This window comes from Bufo bufo, chromosome 5 (assembly GCF_905171765.1).
Source record: "Bufo bufo chromosome 5, aBufBuf1.1, whole genome shotgun sequence".
In the NCBI taxonomy this organism is placed as follows: domain Eukaryota; kingdom Metazoa; phylum Chordata; class Amphibia; order Anura; family Bufonidae; genus Bufo; species Bufo bufo.
Window position 1 is genome coordinate 182252823 of NC_053393.1, and position 18923 is coordinate 182271745.

Genomic DNA, 18923 nt, shown 5'->3' on the forward strand with positions numbered 1-18923 from the left:
CTACACCGTTCACCTGATTTGGATGTAAATACCCTCAAATTAAAGCTGACAGTCTGCAGTTAAAGCACATCTTGTTCATTTCATTTCAAATCCATTGTGGTGATGTATAGAGCCAAAAATGTTATAATTGTGTTGATTTCCCAATATTTATGGACCTGGCTGTATATAGTATTGCATGTACTATATATGCATAATACTTAAAGGGGTTGTGTCAGTTGGTACAATGATACTTATGTTGAATATAACGCTATAATGAAGAACTTACTAATATAGTCCATGTTGCAATATTGCCCCCTCTTCTGGATAATTGTCATCTTGTAGTCCTTTAGAGAATTGTCCAATCCAGCAGCAGTGGCCACATCTGCTCGCTGAGTAGTAAAGTGCTGGCCTGTTCAGTGGCCTGGAAGGCAGGAGCTTGCATTGCTATACATGTGCACTCCCTCTGATCTCGACCACCTCCTATATGCTGTCTTCAGTTGATCCCAGCAATGGCAGTAGCCTGGGAACAGTTCAAGAGAAAAAAAGGCAGCTACAACAGAAGAAAACACACCTAGCTGAAGGCATGTGAAGCCTCGGGAGCGCGCACACACAGGCAAGGGGCTGTTCTATCATTCAAAGCAAGAAGCAGTGCCCCCTGCTGTTCAGAAATTATGCCTAGGGAGCTGCCTGGAAGAGCGGAAATCAAGAGGCGAGACAGTCCCGTTTAATTTAAAATGCTCTTTTTGTTGCACGGTACTACTTTTCGTAGGATAACCTCTTTAGGAAGGCTGTTTCTTTGAACACATATCAATAAAGCAATAAAAACGGATGCTAAGGAGGTCATTGTAGCACCTCTATATATTAAAGTACCTTTGAGATTTAGATTTGAAGTACTTAACACTGTGTATATTCTACTACTGCTATGAGTTTTACTAGTGCAATGGTCCTTTGAAAATATTTCCCCAACTACTAGTATTTTAATATTTTCCAACTCAAATATAATTCTACACAATAGCATTCACTTTTATTAGCCATTTAAGAGCACACAGTTTTCCCATACGTCTCATAGTGAATCGAACATAACAGAAACTGCTCTATTTTTAAAATAATGCTGCTTTTAACCTTGCAAAAATGATTAGATGTGCCAAAGAGTGGATTTAGGAAGTACATGTTATTCTCAGGGTAAACTGAATTCTGCTTGTTTAATATTTAGTCAATCATAAAGCAAAGCATGTTTTGTTTTTTCCACAGTTACCGATGTAGCAGTGCTGAGTTTGTTAATTATAACCATGATGTGCAATATTGGGGTAATGTTTTTATCTGCTGGTCCAGTGTGCACATCTAGATTAAATAAGCAGAAATCCAACTACTACCACAGCCAAGAGATTATGATGGATACTGATTGTGTACTAAGGACTTTATTTTGATAATTTATGGATAAATCAAATCCGCAAATAATAGTGTTGATCGAGCACCAAAGTGCTCGTGTGCTCTGGTGTTCTACCGAGCACAATAGTAGTCAATAGGTGAACCCCAGACACTTCCTGCTCTGAAGAGGGGAGGGTGTCGGAACTCTAGTTTGGCTTAGGAGTCCCTGCTCTGACTCCATATATAGCTATATCCATATATGGAGTCAGTGCCTGGGGACACCACAGTGTATTAAATCAAATTTCTGAAAAGTTTCTTCTGGGATCCAAACTACCAACATTGTACATTAGAGGCAAGGACCTTATCCACTCAGCTACAAAGCTGAATGCTAAACTATGTCTGAAAAACCTCATAGTAGTTTCTGATGTAGTGAGTATTTCTATTCAGCAGACTTATTTAATATTTCTGTTCAAGTAAGGCTACTTTCACACTACCGTTCAGAGCGGGTCCATCTGATGTCTGCACAGACGGATCCGCTCCTATAATGCAGACGTTTGGATCCGTTCAGAACGGATCCGTCTGCATTATAGTTTAAAAAAAATTCTAAGTGTGAAAGTAGTTCAGACGGATCCGTCCAGACTTTACATTGAAAGTCAATGGGGGACGGATCCGTTTGAAAATTGAGCCATACTGTGTCAACTTCAAACGGATCCGTCCCCATTGACTTACATTGTAAGTCTGGACGGATCCGTTTGCCTCCGCACGGCCAGGCGGACACCCGAACGCTGCAAGCAGCGTTCAGGTGTCCGCTTGCTGAGCGTAGCGGAGGCTGAACGCTGCCAGACTGATGCATTCTGAGAGGATCCGCATCCACTCAGAATGCATTAGGGCAGTACGGATGCGTTTGGGGCCGCTTGTGAGCCCCTTCAAACGGAGCTCACAAGCGGAGCCCCGAACACTAGTGTGAAAGTAGCCTTAACATGTAGCACAATAGTGTAGTGGTTAACATCTTTGCCTCTAATGTACAAGGTTGGGAGCTCAAATCCCGACAGAAACATACATATATATATATATATATATATATATATATATATATATATATATATATATATATAAAAGAAGATAGAAAAATGGGCAGCACTCCGGTCTTGTGATAGAAAATAGGTGATGTTTAATTCACACCCAAACGCAATGCAGCATTTCAGCCCTCTCAATGGAGCCTTTGTCAACTACGTAGTGTACTTGTTGGAATGTCCCTGTGGTCTCCTCTATGTGGGAGAGACGACATGGGACGTTAAAACAAGATTAAATAACCACAGATACACAATTAGGAAAAAGAGACTGGATCTACCGGTGTCCAAACACTTCACAGAAGTTGGACACACTGAGAAGGACCTACGCTTCAAGGTCATTGACCAGGTCACCATGCCACGACGGGGGGGTGACAGGTCACTGACACTGAAGCAACGGGAACTATACTGTATTTTCAAACTGCAAACTTTGAAACCTCGTGGACTTAATGTTGATTTTAGGGTGACATAACCTTGTACCAGTGGGATTTTTGACTTTTATCTCAGAGTGTGTAGGAAAAGATTGTGCTCTTTACTTACCCCTTTTTTCATTTTGTTTCAGATTATCTTATTGGAGATCATTGTCTTAATCGAGAGGACATCGCCCGACATGAAATCTCTATGCGATCTACATATATTGTTTATGCCCATATAATATTATTTATTTTGTGGATTTCTTCCTATATCCATTTTTATGATAAAATATGATGAGGGGATTAGAGACCTGCATATACAGTATATTAATGTCCAGTTTTGGAACAATGTGGTGCCTCTATATGGGTCAGAGGGGGATATGTGAGGACGTTGGGTGGGAGAGCAGGGGACATGCGACATGAGAATGTCCTGGTCCCTTGTTCCGCATAGGCCCATGCATTCAGAAATGACTGCGGGTGCCTGTGTGCAACACCCGCATCCCCACTGCCCCCGTCTATAATTTGGAAACGGAGGCGCAGTGACCGGAATCTGGGTCTGGATTGGCCTGAGGATCTGACCGCAGTCCACGTTTTCCATGTATTTACTGATCCCTTACACCACGCGATAGCACGGTTACCATGGTCACATAGTGACAACATGAATCTCTAACCTCCTGGTCATGCGCAGTAGCTTGCTGCGATTATAATTGATGCAGGAACCATTGGCGCGCGCATGCGCAGTATTTGGGGAGAAGTCGCGAATCTTGGAAACATCCCAGCATTGACGTACCATTCTGTGCACATGCGCGGGATGTTGCGGACTCTCGCGGTCCGCTGACGTATACTGGCGCTTGCGTAGTACGCGCCAGAGAACGCCAATATTGGATCGCAACATGGGATTTCATAGTGTGGGTTTGTCCCTCTTTTAATCTATAATTGATTAATATTCTTTTGCACAGCTGCACTATATATGAGGATTAACACTAATTATGTATGTAACACTGATTTATAGTTGACTCGTATATATGTATAACATGTGGACATCATGATGGTCCACATATATTGAGACACTGTAATATTTTTTTTAAAAGAATCATGTTTTTACTGTTTTGTACTCTTATTCACTGAATATGTTCTTAATGAGCAATCATGTTATTGTAATGAGTTTCACCTATATAATGTGTTGAGAGCACTGTGTTCACTAGCTTGACAAAGGCTCCATTGAGAGGGCTGAAATGCTGCATTGCGTTTGGGTGTGAATAAAACATCACCTATTTTCTAGCACAAGACCGGAGTGCTGCCCATTTTTCTATCTTCTTATATCCACATTGCTCCTTGTCCAGGAGTATTTGGGACTTGCACCTGGCACATCAACAGAGTGCTGCTGATTACCTTTTTTGCTTTTATATATATATATATATATATATATATATATATATATATATATACAGGTCCTTTAAAAAAAATTAGCATATTGTGATAAAGTTCATTATTTTCTGTAATGTACTGATAAACATTAGACTTTCATATATTTTAGATTCATTACACACAACTGAAGTAGTTCAAGCCTTTTCTTGTTTTAATATTGATGATTTTGGCATACAGCTCATGAAAACCCAAAATTCCTATCTCAAAAAATTAGCATATCATGAAAAGGTTCTCTAAACGAGCTATTAACCTAATCATCTGAATCAACTAATTAACTCTAAACACCTGCAAAAGATTCCTGAGGCTTTTAAAAACTCCCAGCCTGGTTCATTACTCAAAACCGCAATCATGGGTATGACTGCCGACCTGACTGCTGTCCAGAAGGCCATCATTGACACCCTCAAGCAAGAGGGTAAGACACAGAAAGAAATTTCTGAACGAATAGGCTGTTCCCAGAGTGCTGTATCAAGGCACCTCAGTGGGAAGTCTGTGGGAAGAAAAAGTGTGGCAGAAAACGCTGCACAAAGAGAAGAGGTGACCGGACCCTGAGGAAGATTGTGGAGAAGGACCGATTCCAGACCTTGGGGGACCTGCGGAAGCAGTGGACTGAGTCTGGAGTAGAAACATCCAGAGCCACTGTGTACAGGCGTGTGCAGGAAATGGGTTACAGGTGCCGCATTCCCCAGGTCAAGCCACTTTTGAACCAGAAACAGCGGCAGAAGCGCCTGACCTGGGCTACAGAGAAGCAGCACTGGACTGTTGCTCGTCATTCGGAAATCAAGGTGCCAGAGTCAGGAGGAAGACTGGGGAGAGGGAAATGCCAAAATGCCTGAAGTCCAGTGTCAAGTACCCACAGTCAGTGATGGTCTGGGGTGCCATGTCAGCTGCTGGTGTTGGTCCACTGTGTTTTATCAAGAGACAATGCAGCTAGCTATCAGGAGATTTTGGAGCACTTCATGCTTCCATCTTCTGAAAAGCTTTATGGAGATGAAGATTTCATTTTTCAGCATGACCTGGCACCTGCTCACAGTGCCAAAACCACTGGTAAATGGTTTACTGACCATGGTATTACTGTGCTCAATTGGCCTACCAACTCTCCTGACCTGAACCCCATAGAGAATCTGTGGGATATTGGGAAGAGAAAGTTGAGAGACGCAAGACCCAACACTCTGGATGAGCTTAAGGCCGCTATCGAAGCATCCTGGGCCTCCATAACACCTCAGCAGTGCCACAGGCTGATTGCCTCCATGTCACGCCGCATTGAAGCAGTTATTTCTGCATAAGGATTCCCGACCAAGTATTGAGTGCATAACTGAACTTAATTATTTGAAGGTTGACTTTTTTTGTATTAAAAACACTTTTCTTTTATTGGTCGGATGAAATATGCTAATTTTTTGAGATAGGAATTTTTGGTTTTCATGAGCTGTATGCCAAAATCATCAATATTAAAACAAGAAAAGGCTTGAACTACTTCAGTTGTGTGTAATGAATCTAATATATGAAAGTCTAATGTTTATCAGTACATTACAGAAAATAATGAACTTTATCACAATATGCTAATTTTTCAATATGCTAATTTTTTTAAAAGGACCTGTATATATATATTTTTTTATATTATTTTTATTTTTTGTAATTACACATTTATTTTGTGCAATACATTTTTTTATAATTACAAAAAAAATAAAAAATATATAAATTTAATCTCTATTTCTGTAAGGATTCAAACTCCCAACATTAGAGGCAAGGACCTTATTCATTCAGCTATAAAACTGAACAATAACTTGTGTTAGAAAAACCTCATAGTCGTTTCTGATGTAGTCAGTATTTTATATTTCTGTGCATCGTAGCATGTAGCTCTATAGTGTAGTGATTAACATCCTTACCTCTAATATCCAAGTTGGGAGTTTGAATCCTGGCAGAAACTTTTCAGAAATGGAAATTAAATTTAAATATTTAATATTTTTTTTAGTAATTGTAAAAAATGTATAGCACAAAATAAATGTGTAATTACAAAAAAAAAAAAAAAAATAATAATATATACACTCACTTAAAGAATTATTAGGAACACCTGTTCTATTTCTCATTAATGCAAGTATCTAGTCAACCAATCACATGGCAGTTGCTTCAATGCATTAAGGGGTGTGGTCCTGGTCAAGACAATCTCCTGAACTCCAAACTGAATGTCAGAATGGGAAAGAAAGGTGATTTAAGTAATTTTGAGTGTGGCATGGTTGTTGGTGCCAGACGGGCCGGTCTGAGTATTTCACAATCTGCTCAGTTACTGGGATTTTCACGCACAACCATTTCTAGGGTTTACAAAGAATGGTGTGAAAAGGGAAAAACATCAAGTATGCGGCAGTCCTGTGGGCAAAAATGCCTTGTGGATGCTAGAGGTCAGAGGAGAATGGGCCGACTGATTCAAGCTGATAGAAGAGCAACGTTGACTGAAATAACCACTCGTTACAACCGAGGTATGCAGTAAAGCATTTGTGAAGCCACAACACACACAACCTTGAGGCGGATGGGCTACAACAACAGAAGACCACACCGGGTACCACTCATCTCCACTACAAATAGCAAAAAGAGGCTACAATTTGCACGAGCTCACCAAAATTGGACTGTTGAAGACTGGAAAAATGTTGCCTGGTCTGATGAGTCTCGATTTCTGTTGAGACATTCAAATGGTAGAGTCCGAATTTGGCGTAAACAGAATGAGAACATGTATCCATCCTCTGATGGCTACTTCCAGCAGGATAATGCACCATGTCACAAAGCTTGAATCATTTCAAATTGGTTTCTTCAACATGACAATGAGTTCACTGTACTAAAATGGCCCCCACAGTCACCAGATCTCAAGCCAATAGAGCATCTTTGGGATGTGGTGGAACGGGAGCTTCGTGCCCTGGATGTGCATCCCTCAAATCTCCATCAACTGCAAGATGCTATCCTATCAATATGGGCCATTTCTAAAGAATGCTATCAGCACCTTGCTGAATCAATGCCACGTAGAATTAAGGCAGTTCTGAAGGCAAAAGGGGGTCCAACACCGTATTAGTATGGTGTTCCTAATAATTCTTTAGGTGAGTGTATATACACATATAAACATACTTCTGATATATATGAATGCATAATATGTGGGAAACTACTACTGATGTTTTTAGCCATAATATATTTACATATATTATAATATATTATATATTCTAAATATATAATATATATATATAAATATATTATGGCTAAAAACTTATATACAGTCAGGTCCATAAATATTGGGACAGCTACACAATTCTAAAATTTTTGGCTCTATACACCAATGGATTTGAAATTAAATGAACAAGATGTGCTTTAACTGCAGACCGTCAGCTTTAATTTGAGGGTATTTACATCCAAATCAGGTGAACGGTGTAGGAATAACAACAGTTTGCATATGTGCCTCCCACTTGTTAAGGGACCAAAAGTAATGGGACAATTGGCTTCTCAGATGTTCCATGGCCAGGTGTGTGTTATTCCCTCATTATCCCAATTACAATGAGCAGATAAAAGGTCCAGAGTTCATTTCAAGTTTGCTATTTGCATTTGGAATCTGTTGCTGTCAACTGTCAAGATGAGATCCAAAGAGCTGTCACTATCAGTGAAGCAAGCCATCATTAGGCTGAAAAAACAAAACAAACCCATCAGAGAGATAGCAAAAACATTAGCTGTGGTCAAAACAACTGGTTGGAACATTCTTTAAAAGAAGGAACGCACTGGTGAACTCAGCAACACCGAAATACCCGGAAGACCACGGAAAACAACTGTGGTGGATAACCGAAGAATTCTTTCCCTGGTGAAGAAAACACCCTTCACAACAGTTGGTCAGATCAAGAACACTCTCCAGGAGGTAGGTGTATGTGTGTCAAAGTAAATAATCAAGAGAAGACTTCACCAGAGTGAATACAGAGGGTTCACCACAAAATGTAAACCATTGGTAAGCCTCAAAAACAGGAAGGCCAGATTAGAGTTTGCCAAACGACATCTAAAAAAGCCTTCACAGTTCTGGAACAACATCCTATGGACAGATGAGACCAAGAACAACTTGTACCAGAGTGATGGGAAGAGAAGAGTATGGAGAAGGAAAGTAACTGCTCGTGATCCTAAGCATACCACCTCATCAGTGAAGCATGGTGGCGGTAGTGTCATGGCGTTGGCATGTATGGCTGCTAATGGAACTGGTTCTCTTGTAATTATTGATGATGTGACTGCTGACAAAAGAAGCAGGATGAATTCTGAAGTGTTTCGGGCAATATTATCTGCTCACATTCAGTTAAATGCTTCAGAACTCATTGGACGGCGCTTCACAGTGCAGATGGACAATGACCCAAAGCATACTGTACTGCAAAAGCAACCAAAGAGTTTTTTAAGGGAAAGAAGTTGAATGTTATGCAATGGCCAAGTCAATCACCTGACCTGAATCCGATGGAGCATACATTTCACTTGCTGAAGACAAAACTGAAGGGAAAATGCCCCAAGAACAAGCAGGAACTGAAGACAGTTGCAGTAGAGGCCTGGCAGACCATCACCAGGGAAGAAACCCAGCGTCTGGTGATGTCTATGCGTTCCAGACTTCAGGCTGTAATTGACTGCAAAGGATTTGCAACCAAGTATTAAAAAGTGAAAGTTTGATTTATGATTATTATTCTGTCCCATTACTTTTGGTCCCTTAACAAGTGGGAGGCACATATGCAAACTGTTGTAATTCCTACACCGTTCATTTGATTTGGATGTAAATACTCTGAAATTAAAGCTGACAGTCTGCAGTTAAAGCACATCTTGTTCGTTTCATTTCAAATCCATTGTGGTGGTGTATAGAGGCAAAAATGTTAGAATTGTTTCGATGTTCCAATATTTATGGACCTGACTGTATATATATATTTTTTTATTTTATTTTTATTTTTTGCCAGGATTCCAGCTCTTTACCTTGTACATTAGAGGCAAGGACATTAACCACAACACTATACATCTACATGTTAACCTGCACAGAAATATAAAATAAGTCTTCTGCTAAATAGAAATACTATATCAGAAACTACTGAGGTTTTTCTGACATAGTTTAGCATTCAGCTTTATAGCTCAGTGGATAAAGTCCTTGCCTCTAATGTACAAGGGGATAGGAGTTCAAATGCCAGGAGAAACTTTTCAGGAATAGATGCTAAATTACATTTAATTACACTGACTCGAGCACACGCGGTATTCGACCGAGTGTGCTCGATCAACAATCGTAAATAACCTTTCCCATAATATATGCTCTTTCCTACAAAATAAAAGTTTTCAGCCATTTTTACTGCATCTGTATTGTAAACATGTTTTTGCAATTTGTGCATTGATTTTAAAGGGAAATTCAGATATACAGTTGAAACCAGAAGTTTACATACAGTATATAAAAAGACACTTATGCATGTTTTTCTCAATATCTGACATGAAATCAGAATAAACCTTTCCTGTTTTTGGTCAATTAGGATTACCATAATTATTATTATTTGCCAAATGCCAGAATACTGAGAGAGAGAATGTTTTAAGGCATTTTTATTAACTTCTGCAAGGTCAAAAGTTTACATATATTTCATTAATATTTGGTACCATTGCCCTTAAAGGAATTCTGTCACCCCACTAAACTCTTTTTTTTTTTTTGGATACTTATAATCCCTATACTGCGATTTATCCATACATAATGTAATTAATCATTTTGGTTCAGTAGATACTGCAAAAAACGTACTTTTATAATATGCAAATTACCTGTCTACCAGCAAGTAGGGCGGCTACTTGCTGGTAGCAGCCGCATCCTCCTCTCATAAACACGCCCCCTCCTCATGTTGATTGACAGGGCTAGCAATGTCTGCATTCAAAATCTGGTGTCGGAGCCGTACCTGTCTTGAGTCGGTGCAGGCTCACTGAGGGGAGGACGCTCGCTCGGCCGCTCCATCCTCAATGCGCCTGCGCGGTGACGTCACATCTACACCCGGCGCAGGCGCACTGAGTAAGGAGCGGCCGAGCGAGCGTCCTCCCCTCAGTGCGCCTGCGCCGACTGAAGACAGGTACGGCGCAGGCGCCAGATTTTGAATGCAGACAGGGCCAGCAGAGAACGAGCGCGTTCGTTGGCCCTGTCAATCAACATGCGGAGGGGGCGTGTTTATGAGAGGAGGATGCGGCTGCTACCAGCAAGTAGCCGCCCTACTTGCTGGTAGACAGGTAATTTGCATATTATAAAAGTACGTTTTTTGCAGTATCTACTGAACCAAAATGATTAATTACATTATGTATAGATAAATCGCAGTATAGGGATTATAAGTGCCCAAAAAAAAAAAAGAGTTTAGTGGGGTGACAGAAGCCCTTTAATTACCATTTTTATTATTTGCCAAATGCCAGAATAATGAGAGAGATAATATTTTAAGGCATTTTTATTACCTTCTGCAAAGTCAAAAGTTTACATACATTTCATTAATATTTGGTACCATTGCCCTTAAACTGTATGACCTTTAAACAACTGCCCATATGATGATGACATGTGTTTGGAAGCTTCTGTTAGGTTTGTTGGCAACATCTGAGTTAATTAGAGACACACCTGTGGATGTATTTAAATGCATACCTGAAACACACTGCTTCTTTGTGTAGCATCATGGGAAAGTCTAAAAAAATCTGCCAAGATATCAGGAAGAGAATTGTGGACTTGCACAAATCTGGCAGAACCTTGGGTGCAATTTCGAGGCACCTCGATCATTTGTACAAACAATTATACATAAGTGCAAACAAGATGGGAATGTCCAGGCATCATACAACTCAGGAAAGAGATGAATGTGCTTTGGTCTGACATGTGCATATCAACCCAAGAACAAAAACAAAAGACCTTGTGAAGATGATGGTGGAAGCTGTTAAGATTGTGTCAATATCCACAGTGAAACAAGTACTGTATCAACATGGGCTGAAAGGCCACTCTGCCAGGAAGAAGCCATTACTCCAAAAGAAACATAAAAAATCCAGATTAATTATTGCAAATTCACACAGGAACAAAGACCTACATTGTTGGAGACATGTCCTGTGGTCTGACGAAACTAAAATTAAACTTTTTTGACCAAATTGACCATCCTTACCAGTGATGAGCAGCAGGGGCTATATTCAAATTTGCAATATTTCCCGAATATTTTGTAGAATATTTATCATTTGTGGTCGGGGCTACACCTGAACCGGGACCCTAACTAATAGTTAGCTAAACGATTTGATTTGTGCCGTAACCGCAACGTCGTAGGGATGACTGAAGGAGGCCATCCCCTGGTGTGATGATGAAATGGAGGGTGGGAAGGGTGGGTGTGTTGAGCAGACGTAGGATGCAGGGGAGGGGGGAAAGGAGCCTAAATAGTGGGGCAGAGCCCCTCCCACAAATACAGGCCAATAAATCGGCCTTAAAACTTGTGGTCGGGCCTACACCTGAACCGGGACCCTAACTAATAGTTAGCTAAACGGTTTGATTTGTGCCGTAACCGCAACGTCGTAGGGATGACTGAAGGAGGCCAAAAAGAGACCATATGCATTCAGAAAACTTTATTTACAAATCGCACTTATAGTACAAGGTTCTGACAGGCAAGAGACATCTCAACGTTCGGGTGAGGTATGTATCTGGAATAACAGGAGGAGCGCCATCGCCCTAATTTCCTGATGACGTGAGCAGGAACTCGGTTCTTGGAAGCTGCGGAAGCGGCGCCAATCCGAAAGGAGTGGCCAGAGACAGATGCCGGGTCTAAACTTAGGTTGGCCACCAGGGAGCGTACATGCGAAACAAACTGGGAGCTTGTGAGATGCGCTGCGTTGAAAGGCAACAGTGGCCTGTGGGGTGTTGTATTGTCAATACTTTTTAACAATTGGTGTAGCACTTTAACAGGGCACCAGCGGTGGGTGGTTGGGTAGTATGTGATCTGAGTAGGAGGGCCTGACTGTGATGTTTTGGTGGACATGAGCGAGAGAATGAAATTGTCCGTGTCAGCCTTCAGTTGCCCGACAGTTAGATACCTGCGGCTACTATGGGCTGAGGTAAACTCTCCTGGTCTCAGGAAGCCATAGAAAGCCAGGTACATGGCTGCTTTTATCACTAGACTCTGTTGGGCGCCAAATGGGCCATGGTCTAACATGTCAGACAACTGACAAAATATTTGCCCGGAGATGGCCTGGCGGCCTGGACGTGTATTTGGTTTGCACTTTTCAAGACCTCTGAGAGTAGCCTTGACTACATGAATGGAGAATAGTGAGGGAGCTTCTGGTTGACTGGAGGCCCGAAAATGCTGTACACCGGCTAAGTAAGATTTGACTGTGGAGTATGACAGATTCAACTCAGAATGACAATAGCCGATGAAGGCCAGGATGTAGTTGGTAAAATCGAGAATGCCTTGGGGAAACTTGTCCTGGAATTTAAGAAAAGCCCTCCAACCTGTATGATAAGCCCTGGCCGTGTTGGGTGACAGGGACTTGGCTAGTAGAGAACTAGCTGTAGCTAGATGAGAGTTTACATCCAGACTATTGATGGGAATGGAGGGACTGTGGCACCGTTGGCGTCTGCTTCGGGAAATACCTGCGAGAAAAGGCCAAAATTAGCTCTAGACAGGGCATCAGCTGCGACATTCTTCTGCCCCGATATGTGTGAGCATATATATCGAAACTGGTGTTGCAAAGAAGAACTAGACGCCTGAGGAATGGTTACACCTGCGGGGATTGAGATGACCCGTTATTTAGGATATCCATTACCGCTGCATTATCGGAAATGAACAACACCGTGTGACCGGTCCACTCGTGACCCCACACATGAGCGGCTGCAACTAAGGGGTAAATCTCAAAGGAAGCTGAAGACTGAAGAAACCCTGGCAGTGACTTGACCTCGTCGGGCCACACGTTCGCTAGCCATTGTGTGCCAAAAATGGCTGCGAATCCATAACTGGGAGCGGCATCAGAGAAGACTATAGGGGAACTGTTGGACACCACCGGGATGAGAAGAGAAATACCATTCCAGTTACTAAGAAAATAGTCCCACATGGCTAAATCGGCTACTATTTGGTCGTCAAGGCATATGAGGCTGTCTTGGGAAGGAGCTGAAGGAAGGAGAGCTAGTAGTCGTGACACAAATGGCCTGCCTTGGGGCATGACTCGCATAGCAAAATTTAACATGCCTAAAAGAGACTATAATTCAACTTTTTTAATGGTTCTGGTCTGCGTGAAATTGTGGAGGACGACCGTAATCCTGTCCAGTTTGTTTTCCGGTAATTTTGCGACCATGTTTATTGTGTCCAGAATGATACCTAGGAAAGTGATAACTGGTGACGGACCTTCAACCTTTTTTGAGGATACGGGGATATCAAGTTGGTGGAAACAGCTAAGCAGCGACTGTAGTGCTTGCGGATTGGACCCGGGGTGTTCCAATAACAGAAAGTCATCCAAGTAATGGATAACAAAACTACAATGGAATTCGTGCACTAGTATCCAGTGGAGAGCCTGGGCCAGTTTGTCAAACAACCATGGGCTGCTTTTTGACCCGAAGGTGAGTTTAGAGGCAAAGTAATAAAGATCTCTCCACTTTATACCGTGCCACTGCCACAAAGTTGGACTGATGGGGAGTAGCTTGAAGGCGTCAGATATATCAGCTTTTGACAGAATAGAGTTGCGGCCTAACTGCAGTATAATGGCGATAGTCTGATCTATGGAGGAATATTTCATACTGACTTCCTCGGAGAGTATGAGAGAATTGATACTAGGAGTGGAGTGACCATGTGGGGCTGATAAATCGATGATCAATCTTTCTTTGTTACTAAATTTGCCTGTGACTATGCCTATAGGGCTGACTCTCCACCGTCCAAAGGGAGGAGAAGAAAAGGGACCTATTAGGAATCCCTTAGCCAACTCGATGGAAATCAGTTCATCTGCTGCCTGAGGGTGAAGCTCCGCTGACAATAAATTCCGGCACTCATAAGATGATTCAGGCAGGGCAATTAGGCCAGTGTGGAAACCTGATCTAAACCCTGACATGAGGAACTGTACGAAGCTAGGGTCGTGGTGGTTGCGTAGGAAATGCAGCAGGCAATCAACGTTAAGGACACTCAGATATGACTTATCCGCCTTTAATGTACAGACTGACTTGGGATGGGCTCTGAGACAATTCACACAAACATGTAACAGCCTACACTGACTATAATTGCAGTAGAAAAAATTGAAATTATTACAGATCTGTGACCGGCCGAGGTATTGAATGGGCCTTCCCAATTTGTCGGCTAAACATGAGGCATTCTGGGGATCAGGGTGCCTAGATGGCTGTGCGGGAGGGCTACTATCGGCACTTGAGGCAGCTTTGTGACACCATTCTGCTGTGTGGTAGATGTATTGACACAGAGAACAAGCAGGAGCCCTAAGGCCAGCAAAGTGTCTGCAAAATATCTCGGTGTCGATATTAGCCCAGTTAATGAGGAATTGAAATTGACTGAGGGCCGCCGCAGCCTTAGCAGAAAATGAACAGTGATAATCGTAGAACGAACTACCACCATATTTGTACCCCAATTCGGTCACCCTGAACAAATAGAGATCTAATTCCTCCCTGTGGCCGGGCCGTACGGAACAAATCACATCTCTATACAGGCTGAAAGCTAGAAGGAACTCAGCGATGGTAAGCTTTCTGTTTAGCCTGAGATCACGACCCCTGAGTATTACTGAGACATCACCGCACCCAATGACTTTGCTGTCTGAGAAATCCCGAGTAGCAATCAACAGGAAAGCCAAGTTGACGTCCCTGCCTTCCAGAATATCTTTCTTGGTATTGGCCGGTATGAAGTGAGCCGGAGTGATATTAGGAACAGGGACAGTCGTACTGGTACACCCCACAGCGGATGTGGACGGGATGGCCAACTCTGGACCCGGAGGAGTGAGAACGGCACCCCGGGACTCGACCGTGTCCAGTCTGGATTGAATGTCCGTGACTGATGACGTAAGATTGTTGAGCATGAGGTGAATCTGAGCGAGTGAGGTCTGGACTGTGGCCATCGAGACTTCCTCCTGACGCTGAGGACTCGCAGATGACATAAGTAGGCGGTATAATTCTGCCTTTCTGGCCGAGGCTGTAAACGGGATACCCTTCCTGGATAGCTCCGCCATCAACCTGGGTACGGTCCAATTCCGTATTGACGGGATGCTACCCACTTCGGACAGCCTGGCGGCATTTTCATTGACCGAGGCCTCCATGATGTCAGAGGCATGAGACATGATCCTGTAGATACAGTACGTGAGAATGAGGCTCTATCATGCGACCCGAGACCAGACACCCGTGACAACCCTACCACCGAACGATGTGGTGTGCGTACGCATGCCATCGTGGATAATGTCACCTCGTGATCAATGATTACTGCCACCGACAGACTGAGCTGACTTACCCACAGCACGAGAGGAGCGAATAGCGGGATGAGGAGAATACCTAAGTCAAAACGTGAGATTTTTAGAAGACAGAATGAGAAAGCGAATCTACCACTGAAAACTTCCCTATACTACCTGTTGGAAATGAAACTGGGCCACCCAGAATCGACAGTTAACCCTGAAAAGAAGTAACGTCCCTGGAGAGAGAATGGAGAAAACATACTTAAACAGACAAGGAACGGTTATAAATGACTGGAGACGTGAGCGAGATCAATGAACATACGTGCGTATAATGCGTAAACTACGAAGGTCTGAAATGAACTAGCGTGGTAATTCCGTACCTGAGGTGACTGAACACTACCCAATAAAATGTGCAAGGAGAGTTTGCTTAACCCGTAGTACGAGCATATGTACCACTGTATTTATTTTGCTTCCCTCCCCCTTTTTTGTAATTGTGATTGTCAGCCCCTTTTTTTTAATTTTTTTATTGAGTGTGTACACAAATAAAATAATGCCATATGTGATATTAGTATGTGTATGTGTTTTTATTTTTTTATTTTCTTCACTTTCATCTGCAGTAGCAGGAGTGACCACCAGAGGGTACTGTTCTCAAGACCTGCTACACACTGTTTAGTGAGCTCCCCATCCTGCATTCTCAACTGTGGCCACCGGGGGCGCACGGAGCCGGACAGGAAACGAGCCTGGGACGCCAAGCGATCTGGAGCAAGCGAGCCGGCGGCAACAGGAGAGGACACAGAAGGGAGAGGACTCCGGAAGGTAAGTTACACAATACCCTGCCTCACTAATGGCACAGCGGCCCGTGCCAGACATTTGAAAATGAGTTTGGGACCACGCTGACCCCTGCACCCTGCCTATACTGCCGCGTGGGAGCCGATGCATCCAGGCAGTTCGCTCCGGTGCAGCGTGACTCCCCCTTACCTGGGGAGTCGGCGCTGCCGACCGGACTTTAAGCAACGGGGCCGCTGACTGAGGCGGCATCTTACTTGAGAGGTGGGAGAACGGGGTAGACCCGGCGAACGGGGTAGACACAGCGCACGGTGTAGACTTAGGAGCAGGAAAGCAACTAGTCCAGACGCACACGGATATGGCCACGATCTGTGTTGAGCAGACGTAGGATGCAGGGGAAGGGGAAAGGAGCCTAAATAGTGGGGCAGAGCCCCTCCCACAAATACAGGCCAATAAATCGGCCTTAAAACATATTTGCGAATTCGACAATTCAATATTATTTTATTGAATTTGAAAAATCAGAAATAAAAAAATCGGGTAATGTGAATTTGTAACGTGAAATACAGTCGTGGGTCACTTTGGCTACATTTTTCAAGCTGATGGAAGTTTCACGAGTTTCTCCTGAGACTGGAGAAAATGGTTGGCACTGCAGAATATTACAATAGCTTTATAGGCAGTTAGAGTCAAGTGCTCCAATATATTCAAGACAGTGAGTAGAATATTTGTTCGCACTACGTGCAACTTCAAATTTTAGCAGGTCTGACTACAGATTACTGATTGTGCACTAAGTATTGTTGTGAATTTGACATTGCTTCCTTCTCATTGGCCCACAATCAAGAAGCAGAGAGGAATCATGTGTTCAGATGAAAAAAAAAAAAAAAGACAAATATTCGATATAACGAATACATAGCACTATATTCTAAATATTTGTGAATTCTCGAAGTGGCGATATTCGCAATAAAAATTCGCTATTTGAATATTCGTGATCAACACTAATCGTTGGTGGGAAAAGTGAGAAGCTTGGAAGCCTAAAACATCATCCCAACTGTGAAACACGGGGGTGGCAGCATCATGTTGTGGGGTTGTTTTGCTGCAGGAGGGACTGGTGCACTTCACAAAATAGATGGCATCAGGAGGAAAGAAGATTATGTGGAAATACTAAAGCAACATCTCAAGACATCGGACAGGAAGTTAAAGCTTAGGTGGAAATGAGTCTTCCAAATGGACTGTCACAGTAGGTGAGGGAAGGGAAGCAAACCAAATACAACAAATGCAACAAAACACCAGGCTAGGCCCCAAAGCTAGGGAACAGGGAAAGGTCACTACCTGACAATTCCTGAGTCTTTCCCTGACTGCTGACAACATGAGCAAATCCTAAAGGTGGAAGTGCTCATGCGCTGGAACCTAAGCCTAGCTGAAACTGAAACAAACCCTCAGCTAGGGAGCAAGAGATAGGACAACCGGTTCCTAGCACTTGGTGCAGGAACCAGCGTCTTCCTGAGGCCTAGCCAAAACACATAACAAAAGGGAAAGAATAGGACTTAGCTAAAGATGGACGGGGAGCAGGAGATCCACCAAACACCAGCTGAGAACTCCAGAAGCAAATATAAACCGCAAGGGCTATAGTGAGAGGCTGGTATAAATAACACCACTAAATAGCTAATGAGCAGAACCTGTGGGGAGATGGGATCCTGCCAAAAACCACAACAAAGAGAAACAAAACAATCTGTCAGATAGACTCACGTGTAGCAAGTCTGTCAGATCTTCTCAGCCTCTCATAGGGAAGATCATGACATGGACAATGACCCGAAGCATACTGCCAAACTGGTTACAAAGTGTCTTAAGGATAACAAAGTCAAGACCCTAATTAGACTAGGGTTAAACAGATGAAAGGTCCACAACATTCTCTCTCTCTCTCAATATTCTGACATTTGGCAAATAATAATATTTATGGTAATACCAACTGACCAAAAACAGAAAAGGTTTATTCATATTTCATGTCAGATGTTGAGAAAAACATGCATATGTGTCTTTTTATATAGTGTATGTAAACTTCTGGTTTTAACTCTATAAGTAGGTTACATAACTGTCTGCAATCCTGGATCATAGATGATTTTAATAACAAATGAAAGGGATCAAACCCCTTTGTCATTTTAGGATTGTGCCAGTGATGTAAAAAGTAAAACAAAACGTGACTCCACAATAGCCACTAGGGTTGAGCAAATCGAAGGATCTGAGGTAGACTTTGATGCAAATTTTAGGGAAAATTTGATTCGCAGAGAAACCGCTTTGTGGTAACAAATTTATTTTCCCTGAAAAGGAGGGGAATCAAACTCACCTCATCCATTTTCATGACAAATCTTGTGTGCGGTGACGTATGACGTCACTATGCCTTACCTCATCCATTCGCAAGCAAAATCTTGCTCACAATGACATGACATGACACTACACCGACGTGATGATGTCATCACCCCTCACCGCGTGAGATTTTGTGTGGCGTCTTCAATCG